Source organism: Lissotriton vulgaris, unplaced genomic scaffold (genome assembly GCF_964263255.1).
Source record: "Lissotriton vulgaris unplaced genomic scaffold, aLisVul1.2 SCAFFOLD_5210, whole genome shotgun sequence".
Lineage (NCBI taxonomy): Eukaryota > Metazoa > Chordata > Amphibia > Caudata > Salamandridae > Lissotriton > Lissotriton vulgaris.
In genome coordinates, this window is record NW_028253113.1 from 3,187 (window position 1) to 22,985 (window position 19,799).

The window sequence follows — 19,799 nt, forward strand, 5'->3', positions numbered from 1 at the left end:
GTCACTTGCATGTTCAATAACTGTGTAGGGGGTGCATGTGTGCACATTAGGGTATTAGCAGCCAACATGCAACAAACATATGGGTGGAATATGGGTGTCATGGTTGATGCTCAGACTGGCAATTTCCCTTGGTAAACCATTGTGGGCAGTTTGAGCAATTATCAGCTGACGATGCGAGAGTTTCCCCTGTGATGTGCTGTAATCACAGTGCTGTGTGCAGTCAGTGCAGGTGACTAATGTGGGTCTTGTTTTCCAAATTCTATCCAGATCGCCAAATGGCACAGGAGGGGACAGTGCCACGGAACAGGATGAGCCGCAGAGCCAGACTAGGCCAGCAACCGAGGAGTTGGAGGGACCCAGTGTCACGGAGGGTGAGGGGAGCCACACCGAGGAGTCCACAGCACCATCCACCTCTGCTGACGATCACAGCAGCTCAGAGTATGACTCCCTTGTGGGGGCAGGTATCAGCAGCCCGCAAACTACAGCTAGCGAGGCTGTTCCTGCCACCACCACCCTCCCATCGGCTCCCATCCCAGAGGTCTGTGGCTGCTCCCGTCTTCGGGAGCATGTCTCCTTTATGCCAGGCACCGCACCCCCTGCCCCTGTGTCCCCTGCTGCTCTGAGTGTGGAGTCTGTGGACTTGCCTAAACAGATCCATGTAGGGCAGACATCAATGCTTAGTGTCCTCCATGCACACACCAGTCTGTTGACACAACTGGTGTCATTCATGGAGGGCATCTCATCGGGCATGTCTGCCCTACAGAGGACCAATCAGTCTATGGCCTCCTCCCTGGCAGCAGCAGCGTCCCTCCTCCAACAGTCCCTCACCCCTCCTGCCTCTGCCCCATCCACAATTCCTAGCATCCTACCTGTACCCAGCACACACACACCAGCACAGTCACCCACACACACAGACACGGATAGCACACAAACACCCAAACCAAAGTCAAAACATGCCCGCAAGCAAAGTCAGGGGACTGATACCACACTCACAGGGGATGGTTTGCAACCACACACACAGGCATCCGCAACCACTCCGCAGTCCTCTGATCCCTCTCTCTCCAAGAGCCCTTACCTTGCCTCACCTGCAACCCCATCTCCAAAGAAGCTCTTCCTGTGTGACTCCACTGCACAGTCTCCTTCCTCCATCCCCCAGGTTCCCCCACGTACAGATACATCATCCCCAAAATGCTCAGGACCTCCCCCCTACCACTTGCTCTTCCACTACCACCACCCCTGGATAGCCTGTTTGTGCAACTGGTGTGGGGACCGTGGCCCCACTCTGTCCTGCCAACCTCACCTGAACCCCATTACGCTCCCATGGAGTTTGTCACTGCAGTGGAGTCCACGACCACCCCATCTGACTTGGGCACTGCAGTGGGGACCCAGTCCACTTCATCTGACCTGCCCACTACAGTTGTGCCGGCACCCACCCCCATCAGAGTTATGCCCCACAGTTGCGATGGCACATATCATGACAAACACCTCCACTGCATTTGCCAGTGACTCTCCTGCATCCACCACCCCTTCACTGCCTCCTTCTGCAGAGCCCTGATCCTCTCCCAGGGGTGCCTGGCATGCCCCCATGTATGCCCCTCAGAATGGATGTCCCCTGTTGTTCATAGTGCAGGCAAGCAACAGGTGATAGGTGTCACGCACACGCAATTTGGACTTACTCTATGGACTGGACATTGGCCTTTATTTCATTATGGACTATAAGTTTCAGTTTTCACTTTGCTTAATAAAGCCTTTTTTGTTGTCCTTGTGACTTTGATTTTGATGTACATTATGTTGATGATGTTTGCCTTGATCTTGCCGTTATGATGCTGGTTTTCCAATGTTTAATCCTGAGGTGTTGATGTGATGTACTCCATGTGGTCCATGTGATATGTATCCTGTTCTTTTTGGTATCCATGTCGTCCTTTGCAGCTAACTGGGTGTGTCATCATTAAGTAATTTTGCACAGTGTTGTCAACATTTCATTTGCATGGTCACATCTGTGACTTGCACCCATGCACATTATCCAATTGGTCGATTTTCCTGATTGTGGGCCCATCTCCACTGGGCATGCAGGTGTGGGCATCATTGGTTTTACAGGTCAACTGTGTCCTCTGTGCAACAAGCTAGACAAATGTATTGAATATGTGCAGATGACTTAAGGACACTACCGTACCCAGGCTGATGTAACTAGGGCCTACATTGGGTGGCATTTGATTGTTGAATGAACAAGTGTTGTGCTGACATGACTGTGACCTGCTGGACCTGTGTTGTTCCGTGACATTGCCTGGGCTCATGGTGTGTGTTGTGTGGGCCTGTCTGTGTGTGTTCCCATCCTGATTTGCTCCCAGGCTGTGTTCCCCTAATATGTTTGCATTGGTGCTGCTTGCTGAGTTGTCCTGTGTTCATCACACATCTTTGTCCGTGGCTTCCAGATATGTGTGAGCATGAGACACTACTGTTCATTTGTGTGTCATCACTATGATTTATCAGTTCTGAGTGGTGATGATGTAGTCAAACGGAGATGGTACACATTCAAGGCTTGCCTGGGCACTTGTTTTTTCACACTATCATGTAGATGTCCATAGGTGGTACCTCTCAGTGATTGAGACATGTGTATGTGTGTGTGACTGCTCCCACCTGTCAGGTTCAGAGGTGCAATGTTGGCAGGTTTCAAGCATGTGGGGTTCTCCATGGCTTCTGCATTGTCCTGGACTGTGTCAGGGATTCCACAGGTTAATGGAGATTTGACATCATGGCCATGCATCGCATACTGTGCAGTATGTCTGTCATTCACCGTGGTTGTAGACTGTACTTGTATGATGAGTCTGTGCACCTTAGATCCGCACAACATTACTGTGTTTATCATGTTACCAGTCCATGTGGGCTTCACTGATGCACATCAGTGCAGTTTAGGGTGTGTGGTCTTGAGGGTAGACAGATGTGTATGTTTTCATGGCTGGCCCCCTACCTCCCTTTTGTCCCTGGTTGATGGGCCATGCTGAGTGATTTGTGTTTGTGTAGGTGTGATGTACGTTTGTGGCTCAGGACACATGTCTGTGTTTCCCAGTTTGCTAGACATCTCCCTTTGGCATCACAGTGGACCTTTCATGCAGGCTTGTGTCAACCCAATTTATGGTCCCTGGGGGTAGTGCTGTTGTGGGTCTGTCTCATGCTGTTTCAGTTACTGTTCATTCCAGCTTGTGTCACAGATGTCTGTTTGTATCCCTCTCATCTTACAATTCCTGATTGCCCACTAACGGGTGCACAATTGACGGCTCACTTTTGTAGGGCCCTGTGTCCACATCTGTGTCATTGTGGTTCAGTCCCCCTCATGTGTTGTATAGTTGCCTGGGGTTACAGAAACACACACAAAGACATGCTATGTGAGATGTGCAGTGTGAGGTTGCCTGTTTGTGTTTGTGCATCTACAGCAGTGCATTGGTATTGCTGTTGTGGACAACTGTCTGGATTTGGTTTATTGATTTTCGCTGCTGTCCCCGGGAGTCATATGTCATCACTCAGCACATTGATCCTGGTTGTCGGGTCCCATTACTGCTATGGAGGGGGATTTTTTGACCTGAAACCTACAGTCTACACAGGATGTATTGCTTTGTGTGTCTATTTTAGAGATGTGTGTATGCATTATGATGATCACCTCTGCTTTTGTGTCATTGTACACTGTATGCAATGTCAGGCGTCATGGGTCTTGCTTTTCTGCACATGGCCGAGAGAATGTTGTATTTTCATAGCACTGTTTGCCTCACCACATCTCTGTGGGTATGTGACACAACCACTACTTTGCCACAATATGTTTCATTTGCTGAGACCAGGAATCATACATGCTGTTTGGCATTTGCTGCTTTTACCATGATGACACTTACCTTTAGGTCACTGTGATGATGGGGGATTTAGCCCCATTACCACAATGTTCAACTTTTGCTGCAGTTTGTGACCACACAATCTACATTGGATCTACACAGTGATGGGGGGGGGGTTAGAGCACATTGGCACAGTGCCATTGTGATGCTTGACTTGAGTGGTCCACACTCTGGTGTTGGTTACACATGTGATGGCAGTTACATTGTGTGTTCTAACTCATATTCACTGTTGGGGGTATTTGTCAGACCCTACACACTTTTGTTATTATGTTATGGGGCATGTATTTTGCAGACAAAACCTGAGGTTGATGTATGATGGATGTGTGGCGCATGACCCATCCTATGGGTGGGGGTGGTGATATTGATAGTCACACAGCCCCCTATGACTGGGGGTGGCAGTAGTAGTGGGCAACATGCCCCTATGGGTGGGGGTAGTAGTGGTGACCAACATGCCCCTATGGGTGGGGGGCAGTAGTGATAGACAACATGACACACATGGGTGGGGGTGGCGGAGGTGGTGGGCAACATGCCCCTATGGGTAGGGGGCACTAGTGATAGACAACATGGCACATATGGGTGGGGTGGCAGTAGTGATAGACAACATGACACTTATGGGTGGGTGGCAGTAGTGGTGGGCAAAATGCCCCTATGGGTGGGGGGGCAGTAGTCGTGAGCAACATGCCCCTAGGGGTCGGGGGCAGTAGTGATAGACAACATGATACATATGGGTGTGGGTGGCAGTAGTGGTGGGCAACATGCCCCTATGAGTGGGGGTGGCAGTAGTGATGGACAACATGACACATATGGGTGGGGGTGGCAGTAGTGGTGAGCAACATGCCCCTATGGCTTGGGGGCAGTCGTGATAGACAACATGCCCCTATGGGTGGGGGGGGGAAGTAGTGATAGACAACATGACACATATGGGTAGGGGTGGCAGTAGTGGTCGGCAACATGTCCCTATGGGTGGGGGGCAGTAGTGGTGAGCAACATGCCCCTATGGGTGAGGGTGGCAGTAGTGATGGATAACATGACACATATGGGTGGGTGTGGCTGTAGTGGTGGGCAACATGACCCTATGGGTGGGTGGCAGTAGTAGGGAGCAACATGCCCCTATGGGTGAGGGTGGCAGTAGTGATAGACAACATGACACATATGGGTGGGGGTGGCAGTAGTGGTGGGCAACATGCCCCTCTGGGTGGGGGCAGTAGTGGGGAGCAACATGCCCCTATGGGTGAGGGTGGCAGTAGTGATGGATAACATGACATATATGGGTGGGCGTGGCAGTAGTGGTGGGCAACATACCCCTATGGGTGAGGGGCAGTAGTGATAGACAACATGCCCCTATGGGTGGGGGCAGTAGTGATAGACAACTTGACATATATGAGTGGGGGTGGCAGTAGTGGTGGGCAACATGCCCCTATGGGTGAGGGGGCAGTAGTGGTGAGCAACATGCCCCTGTGGTTGGGGGGCGCAGTAGTGATAGACAACATGACACATATGAATGGGGGTGGCCGTAGTGGTGGGCAACATTCCCCTATGGGTGGGAGTGGCAGTAGTGATGGACAACATGACACATATGGGTGGGTGGCAGTAGTGATAGACAACATGCCCCTAAGGGTGGGGGGCAGTAGTGATAGACAACATGCCCCTATGGGTGGGGGAGGCCATAGTGGTGGGGAACATGCCCCGATGGGTGGGGGGGGGCAGTAGTTATAGACAACATGCCCCTATGGTTGGGGATAGCAGTGGTGATGGCCATGTGACCCTTATGGAGGCCTGTTGCTAGTGGACAGGGTCTGGACACCCTGGTTGTATGTGAAATTTGGTGGGTACCTGTCGTTTGTTTGAATGGTGGGTGTCCAACTTCCGTCTGCGCCATCCGCGTCTGTTCCTGATCCGGTCATAGATGTACAGGACTGGTATGACCTGCTCAATGGGATTCATGTCGCTCCTTCTTTTACCCATTGCTAGCTGGTCCGTCTCATAACTGTGCATTGTGTTCTGGTGCAAATCGTTCATGTTATGCTGCTTTACCGGATGCTGTGACGTGCTGTAGGTGGCGACCTGTCCGGCGTGTACGAAGCACGCATCGTACTTGACTGACCAGAAATTGCAGTGTGATGCGAATTGTGTGTTTACAGGTCAAACTCGTGTAGATAATGTGGACGGAGTTGGAGCGTATGTGTCGGTCGGGAATTTGGCACTTTTCCGCATCGTACTTCCTTGCCCTGATGGACCCGCTCCTGGTACGATTCAGCCGTAAGGTAAGGCTACGGACAGCTCTCGGGGAGCTGCCCGACCGAGATTGGTTCCTGAGTATATATCATTCTCATAATGTTTCCTCAGACTGAATATTTCTCACACTTCAGGAATTAGGGCATTTTGTTCAACTATTTCCCCGGCTGAACTTAGTCTTTGGGGTCATTCTGGCCATTCAGAGAGTTGGGGCATTTTCTTCTTCCAGGTATATGGATGACAAGGGTTGAGATTTTGGCTCGGTGTGGAGAGGATGGGCCCCAACTTTTTCTGGGTTTTCATCAGATTTTTTTTTCCAAACCTGTAAGGTTACTGTCTATCAAGAATGGTTGAATAATATGATCAGAATAAAGCAATTTGAGGAAACCTTTGCAAAGAGGGTCAAGGGCTTAAAGCAATTTAGTGCCTCCTGACATTATTTCGGCTTGATTGAAAACCAGGGCTTGGGGGTGTTGCATAGTTTGTGATTTCCTTAAAGGTCTTTTATAAAAGGCTGATAGCAGTTTTCTATTATGTTACAGAGCGAAGGTTAAACTCAATCTAGTGAGATGTTAAATATAATTACTGGCTTATGCACTTTATAGTTGATATGACTTTTGGTCACCATTTTGTTTTGCTCACGCACTTTATTATAGTTATTCGGAATTTCAGGTAGTTAATAATTGTTATATCGTTGAGGGTAGGGTCACGTTCTTCTTTATTATGCAATGGCCTGAGCTGATCTAATCCAGGGCGATTGCATTTTTTGAAAACCTTACTAGTTCATTTTAGTTTTTCAGATATCCTGCATTCATTTAATGGGGTTTAAAATGTCTTTTTAGATATCCTGCTTTTATTCATGGGTTCAAAATGTCTTTTTCTGAAGGCTAATGTTTTTTATTGGTTTATATTTTCCATGTTTACTCCATTCTGTGATTTGTGATTTGTAATCATAATTGATGAATCAGGTGTTTCAGTTTTTGAAATTCTGCTCAATAAAAAACAAAAAACAAAACAATGCTGCCAATAGCTAAGAGTACATGTCCCTAACTGAAAAAAACAAAAATAAAAGCGCAAACTTAACAAATGTACCAAATTTCAACAAGCAAAGTGGGTCTATTATCTAATATTCAAGATCTACCCTAACTTGAAACCCTAGCCAGACGACTACAATAAAAAAGCCACCTATAAAAAAATACAATTAAAGCTTGATATAAATAAACAAAACAATACATACACAATTTTATAAATACAATTTGTATCATTCGAAATGAAAAACAATGAAATATCATTCAGCATAATAAACAAATGGCCCAGCACAATATTGTCTCCACCCAAGTAGTGTGACTGGACCAGAGAGGACAGAACTGGTTTTACAGTGCAACAGAGACTTTTTAAACAAAGACTTCAACGGGAAAAAGAGGTATAAGTTTTAGACCAAATACAACAGAACTTTAGAACTCTTTTGGACTAAGGGACCTGCCAGTAAGAAGATCTGGAAGAGCTGCCAGGAGGAATACCAGCCCCTTTGCTGTGCATTGCTTTGTTGGGTTGGCCCGCATTTGTACTTTCTGTCTTCGGCAGTGAAAGGACTGGACTGAACTTTCTGGACCTTATTCCCCGAGTTTCTCCACGTGCTTGAAGTAGAGTTTCCTTCTTTTGGACGTCTCAGGAAAATCAAGAGTTCAGTTTAATCTGCATCTAGCAGTTGGAACTTTGTATTTGATGTTGCAACAGAAGAAAAACAAAGTTGAAGCCATCAATGACGCCAATGCTGGCTGTGACCTCAAGGCACCACACAGCGCATCGGCTACCTCGCACAGTAATCCTGGTCTCCCCTACTTCAGTGCCTGACACCATCATCAAGTCACTGCTTGCAAAGTGACCTATGGGCACAGCACAATGCTTCACACTGCCACCCTGGTATCACAGTCCCGATGCCATTGATGCGTGCGCTCCTTACTTCAAACTTATGGAGTTCGTTCTGCCACACATGTGACTTCAAGAGTCCCACGACTCCAGCATCAACCTCTGGAATTGATGCCTACAGCGCTGCCTCTTCGGAGCTCATCGCAAGGTCCAATATGCCGTGCATTTTCAAGGTTCGTTTTGCGGGTCTGCCCAACACCGTAGCTGTCCTGTGACGTTGCGGTCATCCTGAACTGTTGGATTTGTTCGTTCCAAACACTGTGATAGCACAGGTACTATTTTTGCATAAGTCAAATGTTTACTACTGTATGTTGGATCTTTATTGTTTTGGTATTGTTTTACACTGATAAATATTGGCAATATTTTTATTTGTAGTGTTTTCACTGTATTACTTTGTGTTGTGCAAATGATTTACACATTGCCTCCGCGATAAGCCTGATTGCTCGTGCCAAGTTACCAGGGGGTGAGCAGAGGTTATGTTGTGTGTGTAACTCCCTTATCCTGACTAGAAGGAAGGCTCCCTACTTGGACAGGGTGCCACTGCCAACTAGAGACCCCCCTTTCTAACAAACACCTTATCTAAATTAAGAGTGAAGATTCCAGTTTGTGGAGGGGTAGGCCACCAAGAGCAAGGAGAGCCTGTCCAAGGTCATGGCTGTATTGTGAAGATCTGATTGGGCTTTGTCAACCGTCATTGCTTTAGCTTCAAGCTGGTGGCTGTTGCTGCAGAGCAAAGGGCAGAACTCACATTACCAGTTGTTGCTGGCAGTCCCTGTAGGGCAAAGAGTCGACTTCACTGGTGTTTAGCATTGGCTGTCTCAGCACAAACAGCCCTGTTCTTGTTCACAAAGAGCCCAAAAACCTCAGAATTTCTCCTTCACAGATGAGTGCACTCTAATGTCAGCCAAGTGTCAGGGACCTGGGGCAGCACTACGGTAGGGATCATGGACTCACTGTAGCAGACAGCCTCAGGATTCAGGCAGGTCCTATTGCAGATCCAGGTAGGGTAATGTTGAATCAGGCCAGCTGGGCAGTTTTAAGGAGGCCTCTGGAGCTTGTTGTGCCCTGTAGCTCACAACAGGAGGTCAGCTAACTGACCCTTGAAAACACCCAGCTTGGGCTGATGAGAGCAGATCCAGTTTAACTTCTCATAGAGAGCAGAACATGCCTCTAGCAGCAGGGCAGTCCTCCCGAAAACATGACAGGCTTCAGGCAGAAGGGATGTCACCCGCGAAACAAGGCAGCTGTTATTCTGCAGTCCATGGGTCCATGGGTCTAGGAGTGTACTGAAACAGTAGATCAGGATATCCAATATTCATACTTGGTGCCAGCATTTAATGGGGGGACTCCCCCACAACTGGTTCTGGAAAGTTCTTCTTTTCCGCTGTCAAGGCTCCAAGATGTCTTGGTTGGCAAAAGACTGTTGCCATGTTCCCATGAATGTATGCTGGGGACAGACCTTTATAAAGTAGATGGGGCAGGTAACTGCTCTGCCCAACCTATTTTGCCAGGATGACCCAATCTGCCAACACATAGTCTCCCTTTGTCTCACTGTCTGGGAGTAATCCATAAAGGCAAACTGTCAAGCGATTCAGAGTCATGTGACTGAGGACACAGACAGCGGGCAGCAAATGGCCAGGACAAGAACAGTGGCATTTTCAAAATCATGATCATTAAAGAGGGTTAGATAGGCCTAACAGTAGTGAAAAAAAGATTTGGGATGTTTTCACTACCAGGACATGGATAACTTAAAAACACATGTCCTACTTTTTTTTAATACAATCATGATGCCCTATTGGCTATTTATGCCTCCATTAGGTGTGACTTATATGTTTTATAAAGGAAGGTTTAGGCTTGGCAACCAGAGTATTTCTTCTGGTCGAAATTGCATTTTAAAACTGCCCTATGGGTTGCAGAGGCAGGCATGAGACATGTTTTAAAGTGCTACCTACGTGGGTGGTACAATGAGGGCTTCAGGCCCACTAGGATTATTTAATTTACAGGCTATGGGTGCATGTAGTAGCATATGCTAGGAATTTATAAGTAAACTAAATGTGTAAATCAGGTGTGGAACAATTGCATCATGTTTTAGAGAGAGAATACAAGCACTTTAGCACTAGTTGGTAGAGGTAAAGTGATTTTTAACGTCAACAAAAATGAAATTAAGAAGACAGGAAGGGGTAAAGGTAACATGTTTGGGGTTAGACCACACCAATGCTGAAACGTTTAACAGCACTCTATTGAGGATAATCTCTTAACCAATAAATAAATATTTAATTATTTTATTGTGGCTTGCTCACTGTGACATATGATCCAAGCTACACCTCTCAGAAGAAGCCTCGTAAGGCAGAAACCATCCGTTTGCTTGTGTTCCTTTCTGGAGAGGGCTTCATCTGGCGGTTTGCGATGGACAGTTCCCATGAAAAAAAAGATCATAACTGAGTTGCATATGGAGGACCTTTGTCTAGAGTTGCACAGTGGGTGAATAATGATGGGCTGGAAGGCTATTCCGAGTGATTGCTAGTGGTTAGACTTTTTGCAAGCATTCATTTAATCACCTTTTGTGTGTTTAATTTTCAATGTATATGATAAACTTGCACCTCATAGAAATAGGAACTTTCCATAACTCCTTAACTGAATTTGTGACCTTGTGGACATCTGAACTAGGCTGGAGATCGAAGGACTTTCACTAACCCACAATCATCCTGCTATGTTTAGCTTTATCCATAGAGAAAGGTGATGCATTGAATACTGTGGGGCGGATTTACAAGCCCCTAGCGCCTCTTTTGTGCTGCTGTTGCGTCACTTTTGTGACGCAGCGGCGGCGCAAAAGATGCGCCATAGTGCGGGCTATTTACAACGTGACGCATCTGGGAGATGCGTAGCGTTGTAAAGCCCTGGGCCTTAAGGAGGCGTTCCGGTGCAGGGGAGGGCGTTCCGGCACAGGAACGCCTCCTAAAAGTGCCTTAGTGAAATCTACAAGATTTCACTCAGTTACTTTTAGGCCAGTGCTACGTCAAAACCCTGCGCCTGCTTGAAGCAGGCATAAGGCTTGACGCAGCATTAGAAGAATGCGACCCCCGGAGCATTGCTGGAGCTGCGGCGCGCATGCGAAGCAACTCCAGCAATGCAACACCTTTACGGCACAGATGCGTGACGCATCTGTGCCTTTTTTGCCCCATGGTGCGCTGCATTGTAAATGCAGCGCATCATGGGTGGCGAAGGCATGGCACACAATTACTGGCGCATCCCTGCTAATTTGCAGGGATGCGCCAGTAATTGTAAATATGCCCCTTTATTTCTTACAAAAAAAATATTTTTACTCAGCTACCTGTAGGCTGCCAAATGACTGTAGATGCTCCCCTATCTGCTGCAAGGGTGCAGTATGCCCCGAGTATTTGCAGTTATGTCACAACTATTTTCAATCATGCTGGAAAAGAGCCTCTCTCATGTTTTCTTTTCGAGAGGTAGAGGAACCATCAATTCAAAATCTGAAAGAATTGAAGCCTGTTTGTCTTGAGTATGATGATGTTGCTGCCCTATTTCCCAACAAGATGGCATATGCTTTTTTGTCACAATTCGGATATAGGACGAGCTAAAATAATTATTCTCTAGAGAATAAAAGTACATGTCTGTCAGCACGCAAATGCCTGCATCTATAAACTTCACAGTTGACAATAATCTGTATTCCAAATTACAGATGCTACTTAGAAAAGCCTCACTGTAAACACCATAATCAAAATTCTATTTCATGGACAACATTAATAAAAACAATAAAATTGTCAATAAAATATATATTTTTTTTAAATGTGCCCTTACCAGTAATTAACAAATTACCACTTAAGTTTAAACTCGAGCATCATCCAAAGTCCTTATGCCACAAACGGCTCCTTTGCATATGCCATGAAGGTGGTCTCTCATCCTCATGTCTATTATCACCAATGCATTCTTCACTTCTTACTTATGAGGCATAGCACTGTGCTACAAGGGAATCAGTCGGAACCCGGATGTCTTAACCGCGAGTTTTCTGATTCTGCAAGCTAAACCACACTTGCCTTAACGAAGCATACGCACACATATGCGTGGTTAAGGCAATTCACGGTCTAGCTGCTGGCGGATGGAAGCAGGAAGACCTCGCAGGAAGAGATCTGCAGGTAACTGGGACTGTAGTTTTCTGGGCTAGGGATAGGTTTCTGGGTTGGGGGGTGTGGGTGGTTTTATGGGCTGAGGGGGGTTGGGGTCATTTTGGTGTATGGGGTAGTTTTTCGGGCAGTGGAGGTCGGGTAGTTTTGTGGGCTGGGGGTCGGGGCAGATTTGTGTGCTTGGTTCGGGTCAGGGTAGCCTTTTGGGCTGAGGTGGGTGGGGGTAGTTTTCTGGGCTGGGGTGGGTTGGTGGTCGTTTTCTGGGCTCGGGTTAGTCAGGGGGACTTTTCCTGGATCAAGTGGTCGGTGGTAGTATTATGGGCTTGGGGGATCGGGTAGTTTTCTGGGCTGGTGGTGAGTCGGGTAGTTTTCTGGGTTGGGGGTCGAGGGTTGTTTTCTGAGCTGGAGGTGGGTCAGGGGTAGTTTTGAGGGCTGGGGTTGGTTGGGGTTAGTTTTCTAGGCTGGGGGTCGGGGTAGTTTTTGGGCTGGTGGATGGATCAGGGTAGTTTTCTGGTCTGCGGGTGGGTGGTTTTCAGGGCTTGGGGTCGGGCTAGTTTTCTGGGCTGGAGTTTCAGAGCTAGAGGGTTCTGGCTAGTTTTCAAGGCTGGGGGTTGTAGGTGGTTTTCAGGGTTTACGCTTTGGAGGTAGTTTTCAGGGCTGGGGTTTGGGGTTTGTTTTCAGTGCTGGGGGATCAGGGTATTTTTAAGGGCAGGGTGGGTCAGGGGTAGTTTTCAGGGCTGGGGGTTTGGAGCAGTTTTTAGGACTAGGGGAGAGTCGGGTAGTTTTTAGGGCTGGGTCAGTGCTGGGTTGGGTCAGGTTAAGGGACAGTGTTTTTGGCCTTAGGGCAGGAGGAGGGGAATGGGTAGTCAGGGTAGTTTTTAGGGCTTTGGGGAGGGTGGTGTAATTTTTAGAGCTGGGGGTTCTGGTCGTTTTTCAAAGTAGGGGTTTGCCTAAGGGCAGTGGAAGGGGTTGGGGTGGTAGTAGGAACAGCACAAGGGGGTGGGAGGGGGTCGAGGTAGTGTTTAAGGGTTATGGACAGCATGGGGGTTGGGAGAGGTCAGGGGAGTTTGTAGCTTAGTACGGGGGAGAGGGGTTGCAATCTTAGCCGCACATACCCTTTTACCATTCATGCCTTTACCACAAAAATACGCTGTAAACGCATGCGTGTTAAAGGAATGAAAGGTTTAGACACATTTGTGGTTCAGGATGCGTGATAGAGGCACGTGTGTTTTATTCAATCGTGCCTCTGTCATACACCCATGCTACACTTCTCACATTCCACACTCCACCTCCTTCCACAACAAAAGCATTGCAATACACTCTTACGAAACTCTTTGTTTTTGGAAATATCTTTATTACATTTTGTGTTTTATTGGCATAAGTAACAGAAAACACATTTGACTCTTACTACGCTCACTTGGTTCGTTACAACTTCGATGTAACCTTTTTCAAACTCTTTTATTTATTTACTTCCAATCATTTGCTCTGAACACCCACGACTTGCAAGCTGTTTTCCTTGCATCAGTTTCTTGAAATTCTTCCTGCTTATACTTAGCCTTACACTTCTTGCTATTCATTCTGGAAATATGACTACGCTTGAAGTTCTCTTCGTCAGCCAAAAAAACTCAATTCACCGGTACTTGAATGAACAGTCATTCTTTATTTGCATATCATCTTCGTAATATCTGCTTTCCTCCTCTGCCTACTATGAAAGCTCAGCTGCACATTCTCTCCTAAAGCTTGATTAAAAAGAACAACCAAACAATTTTCCATATTTTCCTGTGGATGGTAGAAGGCAATTTTATGACGCCTAATTCCAGACTTAAACAAAATGTTCCATTGAAATTGAAACTAATAATGGGCTGCTGTCCATTATCTCTTTTTTTCAGAACAGCCTTCACTTGCAAACTTGAACTAAACATTCACCTTTTCTTGCAATTTTTTTATCTTTCACACGTTTTACCTTACTCCATAAAAATCAGTCTTTACCGAAGCAAATTAGCTTAATACACCTCTACCTTAAAAAAGGTCACAAATATCAAAACCTTGTTTCCGCCATGCTTTGATAGGGTACTGACTGATATCTCATGTGCTGCTTGAAATTTGAACTTACAGCACAAGAAATACTCTTGCAGATCCCTCAATTATTCATTTATCCTTTCTCAGCAACAAGAAATACATTCAAGCTTTCGTCTTCATTGCTGTTATAACTCTGCTCTCCAACTGCAGCGTATTACAATTTTGTTTATTTCAGTGAACATCAACTTGTAATTCTATGCACATGCAGCTATCTGTTTGTCTATCCCTACCTTAAATGTTTTCAAAATCTTGACTCCTGAATCTGTGCGATCTCTTTTTACCTTTCTTCCTTGGTCATTGCACCACTACTATGTGTATCTGCAACTAACTACGGGGCATATTAGCAAGAACCTCGTTAAAATTATCGCCGTTTTAGCTGCAGGAAACTGCCGCTAAAACAGCGATAATGGGCTTGCTAATATGCATTATAGAATTCTAATAGAAGCCCAGGTTAGATGTGTGCAAGACGATGAAGGCGGTCAGCTACCTGTGACTTTGGCCGCGAAGGGGAGGAGAGAGATGGGCCGGTAGTTTTTTAGGTCCGTTGGTTCGGTCATTGGTTTCTTGAGGAGGGGTTTTACCTCTGCCCATTTCCAGTCATCTAAGCAGATGCCAGATCTGAGGGAGGTGTTGATCATCTGTCCTAGTTCGGGTGCGATGACAGCGGCGGCCCTGTGGAAGATATACAGTGGGCAGGGGTCCTTTGGGGCTCTTTATGGTCGCGGTGATGAGTTCGATGGTTGCGGGATCCCAGAACGTGATGGTTGGCTTATCAGAGGCGGTAGGTACGGGGGTAGTGTCCGGTGATGGTTCCTTGAAGTTGTCATAGATGGCCTTGATCTTCAAATGGAAGTAGGAGCTGAGCTTGTAACAGAGTTCCTGGGAAGGTGTGACGTCTGTGGCTTCACAGGAGGGTTTTGCGAACTGCTGTACAGTTCCTTGATGTTAGTTGTGTTGGTCTGGACTTTTTCTCTTATGAAGGTCCGTTTGGCGTCTCTTATGCGCTGGTGGTATTCCTTCAGGGCACTCTTGAGGTTGTTCCGTGATTCAGTGGTTTTATGGTTTCAACAGGTTTTCTCTAGGCATCTGCAGGTGCGTCTTGAATCTTGAAGTTCTGTGGTGAACCAAGCTGCCTTCAGGGGACGTTGTTTGGCGGGGTGGCAGAGGGCGCCAGCTTGTCTGCGCAGCAGGACACTCAGTGGTGAAATTCCCCTGCTGCAGAGTTGGTGTCCGTCGTGGCGCAGGGTTTTGATGGAGGGTGGTGTTGATGTGTTCCTCTGTGATCTTGCTCCAGTTCTGTGGTGGTGGGCATGGGTGGGCTTGGCTGCGGCAGTGGTGTTGAAGGTGAAGTGGATGCAGTGGTGTGTCCAGTTGGGCTGGGTGGTGTGGCTAACCTGGATGTTAGTTCCTCCCGCGAAGATGTGGTTGAGGGTGTGACCCGCTCTGTGGGTGGGCGTGTTGATGTGTTGCTTCAGTCCTAGGTTGGAGTTTGGGTCGTTGCTGTTGTCGAGGTGGAAGTTCAGATCCCTGAGTTGAATGTAGTACGTGGAGGTGATGGAATCTGAGTTAAGTAAGCTGTTAGGTCTATATAAATTGATATTTCTGAAGTTCTTCCCTTTCTTTACAAAACTGACAATAATAGATTCCTTAAAAGCTGAAGGAACCAGAGCACCCTATTTTACATAATTAGAAAGCTCCACCAAAAAAGGTGTTAATTCTTTGGCAACATTTTTTATAAAATTCTATTGGTAGCCCATTGTTACTGGACGCTTTTCCAGCTACTGAAATGTCAGCTTGAAACTCCTCCACTTATCGGAATTCTTGATGAGCAATCAGCACTGATGTTGTGATACTGTTCTACAAATTTTAATACCAAAGTAGGATTATGTAAGCAATAAAACCTCTTTCCTCAACTGGGCATGAGCATCTCTCCATCCGTTGTAGCAAACACTTTTACTAAAGGTTTGTTATAAGTACTTACGTCAATTTCCTTACCTCAATTGAACATCTGAAAATGTTTTTTCATTTACCAACACACTAGCGTCTCTTTCTGAATGACAATATAACAATACTTTGATCCTCTCAAGATCTTAGATAAACACTCACCTGCTCTTTTTATGACTTTTCTTTCTTTGCATCAGAATTCACTACTCCCTTGTAATGTTGCTCCTATATCCCTGATAGGCTCTGAGCATTGGAATAATATACACTATAGTTTTGACATAGGATTGAGGTCAGTATGTCTCTATCGAGTACATTAATTGTGGGTTTGTAATGCGCTAGAATCGACTCCCGAAGGAGTATCTCTGCACAGTAGACCGCTGGGGAACCCGTCCTGGCTTTCCCTGTGAGATGGTCCCTATTGGGCATCTCCAAGGTGAAACCAGGCAACCCCGGCGTATGTGGGGGGCCGTTGTGGAGATGAGGCAAGCTAATGCCCAGAGTTGCCGAGTGTGGTCCCTGGTTAGAGTAGGCACCGAGATGAGAACTATCGAGTCTGCTGACCCTGGTCTACGACCCTCCCGCGTCGGGAATTGAACCCTGGTCCCGGGCCGTCCTCTGCTCTCGGGTCTGCTGCCTCTAACCAGTGAGCCACACCACTCCACTCCATTAAACTTAATTACTTGTGTGTGTCAGCTAACTCATAGTTCTCTAGACACTTCTCGAATGAACAAGAAGGGCTCTGACAACCGTATAAACATGACAACTTTGTTTCCCTTTTAGAATCGGAACATTCTCAGAATCGTGGAAACAATAGATAACATTTTTACTCAGTCAATCGTGCATGCTTCATTTCTAAGAGTTTACATATTGAACAGACTTATTTCTCGTGCAAGAGATATAAACTGCTACAATCGAAAAAAAGAATGCGAAGTATAATACGTACAGCGTTAGCAGTAAGATAAAATAATAATGCAATAACATGTTTTGTAGCTATGACATATATTCATAAAAATACATACATAAAGAACACAGGCTAAAATGTGAATACTCATCCGGTGCTTTTAGCTAGTTCTACCCCAGTGCACCTAACCTAAGTGTAGTACGAGGTAAAAAGTAGCAGCTGTTTTGTTAAAGTCTGGTTTAGCTATAGTTTACATTGGTGGGGCCAAGATTTGCCAAAAGTCCCTTTAGGTTCTAGTCCGCTCCATACCTTAGAATGAGAGAGGTTGGAATCTCTTTCTGGGTCTCGATCTCTAACACCCAGCAAGGGGAGTCAGAAACACTGGAGCTGGATTCTCTGCAAGGAGGATGACAGCGTCTGGTCAGTGCGTCAGGCGGGGACTCGACTTCCTTCGGAACTTGCCGTGGCAAGCTGTGTCGTACAAGTATGCAGCTGAACCGTGGTTTGTCATGGCAAGTGAAGGTATATTTATACCTTGAAGGTGATTAGGAATGCCAGTATTGACATAAAAGTCGGGCGGATAACCTTAATGAATGAACCCCTAAGGAATAGATGTTCATGCATAATAAATGAGTTCTTGGATAAATCAATAATCCAATCAAGGTCATACAGGTTTAAGAGTTTGGTTTTCCAAGAACTCAGTGTGATGTGGATGGACGGTTGTAGGTGGCCATTCATGAATTTGATTAGCTTGGATAATGCCTAAATAAGGGTAGGATGTCTATGCCTAAATATGGGCAATGCGAATTGTGCCTATACATGGATATAAATCGGGAAACCTACATACGGTATCTAAATCAACACACAACACCTTCTTCTCTTTTTCTAAAGAAAGACAAGTAATCATCATCAATTTTGTTTATAGAAAACCCTTAAGGGTGGAGCACTCAAGAGCACATTATCTATTCAATTCAATTGAATAATACTTTATTCGGTTACACAAATATATACCCATAAAAACACATACAATATAATGATGTATTATAATTAAAATATATTTATAAAAGAGACACCATAAAACTGTATCACATTATAATCGTTTTTCTCAGTCTAAAAACATTTTTTTTTAAACTGTGATGGAAAATACAACAAGAATTGTCTCCAATTGCTGTAGTACCACAAGAGCAGGGTGACAAAACCTCATTTCTGATTCTTTTAAAACATGGACGATCCATTTTTTTCCCGGAGAGGAATAACATTTACAAAAGAATAGCACATGTTTTGTAGACTGGTCAGAGGTGTCATCACATGTGCATTTGCAGAGCTGTTTTGTCCAATCGCTAGCTACAGGAAAACAAATTATTCTGTGTAAAGAACCCAGGCGGAACCGCGTAAGCAGGAATCGGTCCTAGTCATTCATCGGCAGGTTTTATTTAATTCGGTACACTGTCTTTGTTCTGCCAAAAAATTCAGACAAATAATCTTAAGATTTTTTCTACTCATTTCAGCCATAGTGGATGGATTATCATAAAATTCATGAAGTCCTAAATTATTTAGGAACGTTTTTACATAAGACAACCATCCAATCCTTATCGCCTCGTCCAGGCCCCTACTATCTAACAAAACTCCCCTATTAAAATGTGTCTCATCTGTTGTCCATATCCTGTGCCATAATACGACCAGTTGAATCTTTATAATATCTTCTATATAAGTCAGTCCTAATTCAGTATGGCACACAAAAGAGGAGGTACTATTGGGGACCATCAATACAAATATTAAAAACATATTTTCATCTACCTGGAGTGAACCCACATCCGCATATCCCCATATACCTGCTCCATATGTAGCTACACTAACGCATTTCGCCTTATATATATCAAATAGTTCCACAGCGGTAGGTCTACCAAGTTTCCTGCTAAAGTTGGAAAGAGCAGATAAAGTCTTAATATAAAGTAACCTCCTTGCTTTTACAGCCTGCACCCATGACCCTGTACAATCAAACAGTATCTTTGTAGTATCAATCTGCTTATTATCGATAAAAATAGATTTTTTTCTATGAACATCCTTGCCCACAGTACATTACATATCTTTTTGAAGAATTTATAGCAAGACCTCTATCTGACATAAAGTTTGCAAAGCTGGAGACCACCTTTTGCAATCCCAGCTGAGTGCATGCCATTAAGACCACATCGTCCGCGTATAGTAATGCGGGGATGAGCCGCTTACCAGCCTCATATAGGTCTTTACATTCTTGAACTAGAACCTTTTCAACATTGTTTATGGCCAATGTAAAAAGAAAGGGTGCAAGGACGCACCCTTGCCCAACACCTCATTTAACTTTAAAGTGACTCATGCATTCACCACCCGTCCCAAATCGAACCCGTGCCCTTGGCCTTAATAAAAACTCTCTTATAAAATAAATTTAAAATGAATCGACACCCATTTCCTCTAGAGCAAACCACAATTATTTGTGATTTACACAATTGAAAGCCAATAATAAATCGACAAATGCCAAATATAGGGGCCCCTTTTTTGCCTTAATATATTTATTCAATAGAATATTTAAGTTTAAATCCTGATCTATGGTGCCTAACATTTTACGAAAACCAAACTGTAGGTCGCTTATCACTGACCATTCTTCTGCCCAATCTTGTAAACTATTGAATAAAACCCGACCTATCATTTTCACAG

The 19,799-nt window shown here is 45.4% G+C and overlaps 1 pseudogene; it reads left to right on the forward strand.

Moving 5' to 3' along the window:
- The first annotated feature begins 267 nt into the window (after positions 1–267).
- LOC147661162 (uncharacterized) overlaps positions 268–19,799 on the forward strand; it is a 43,911-nt pseudogene continuing 24,379 nt past the window's right edge.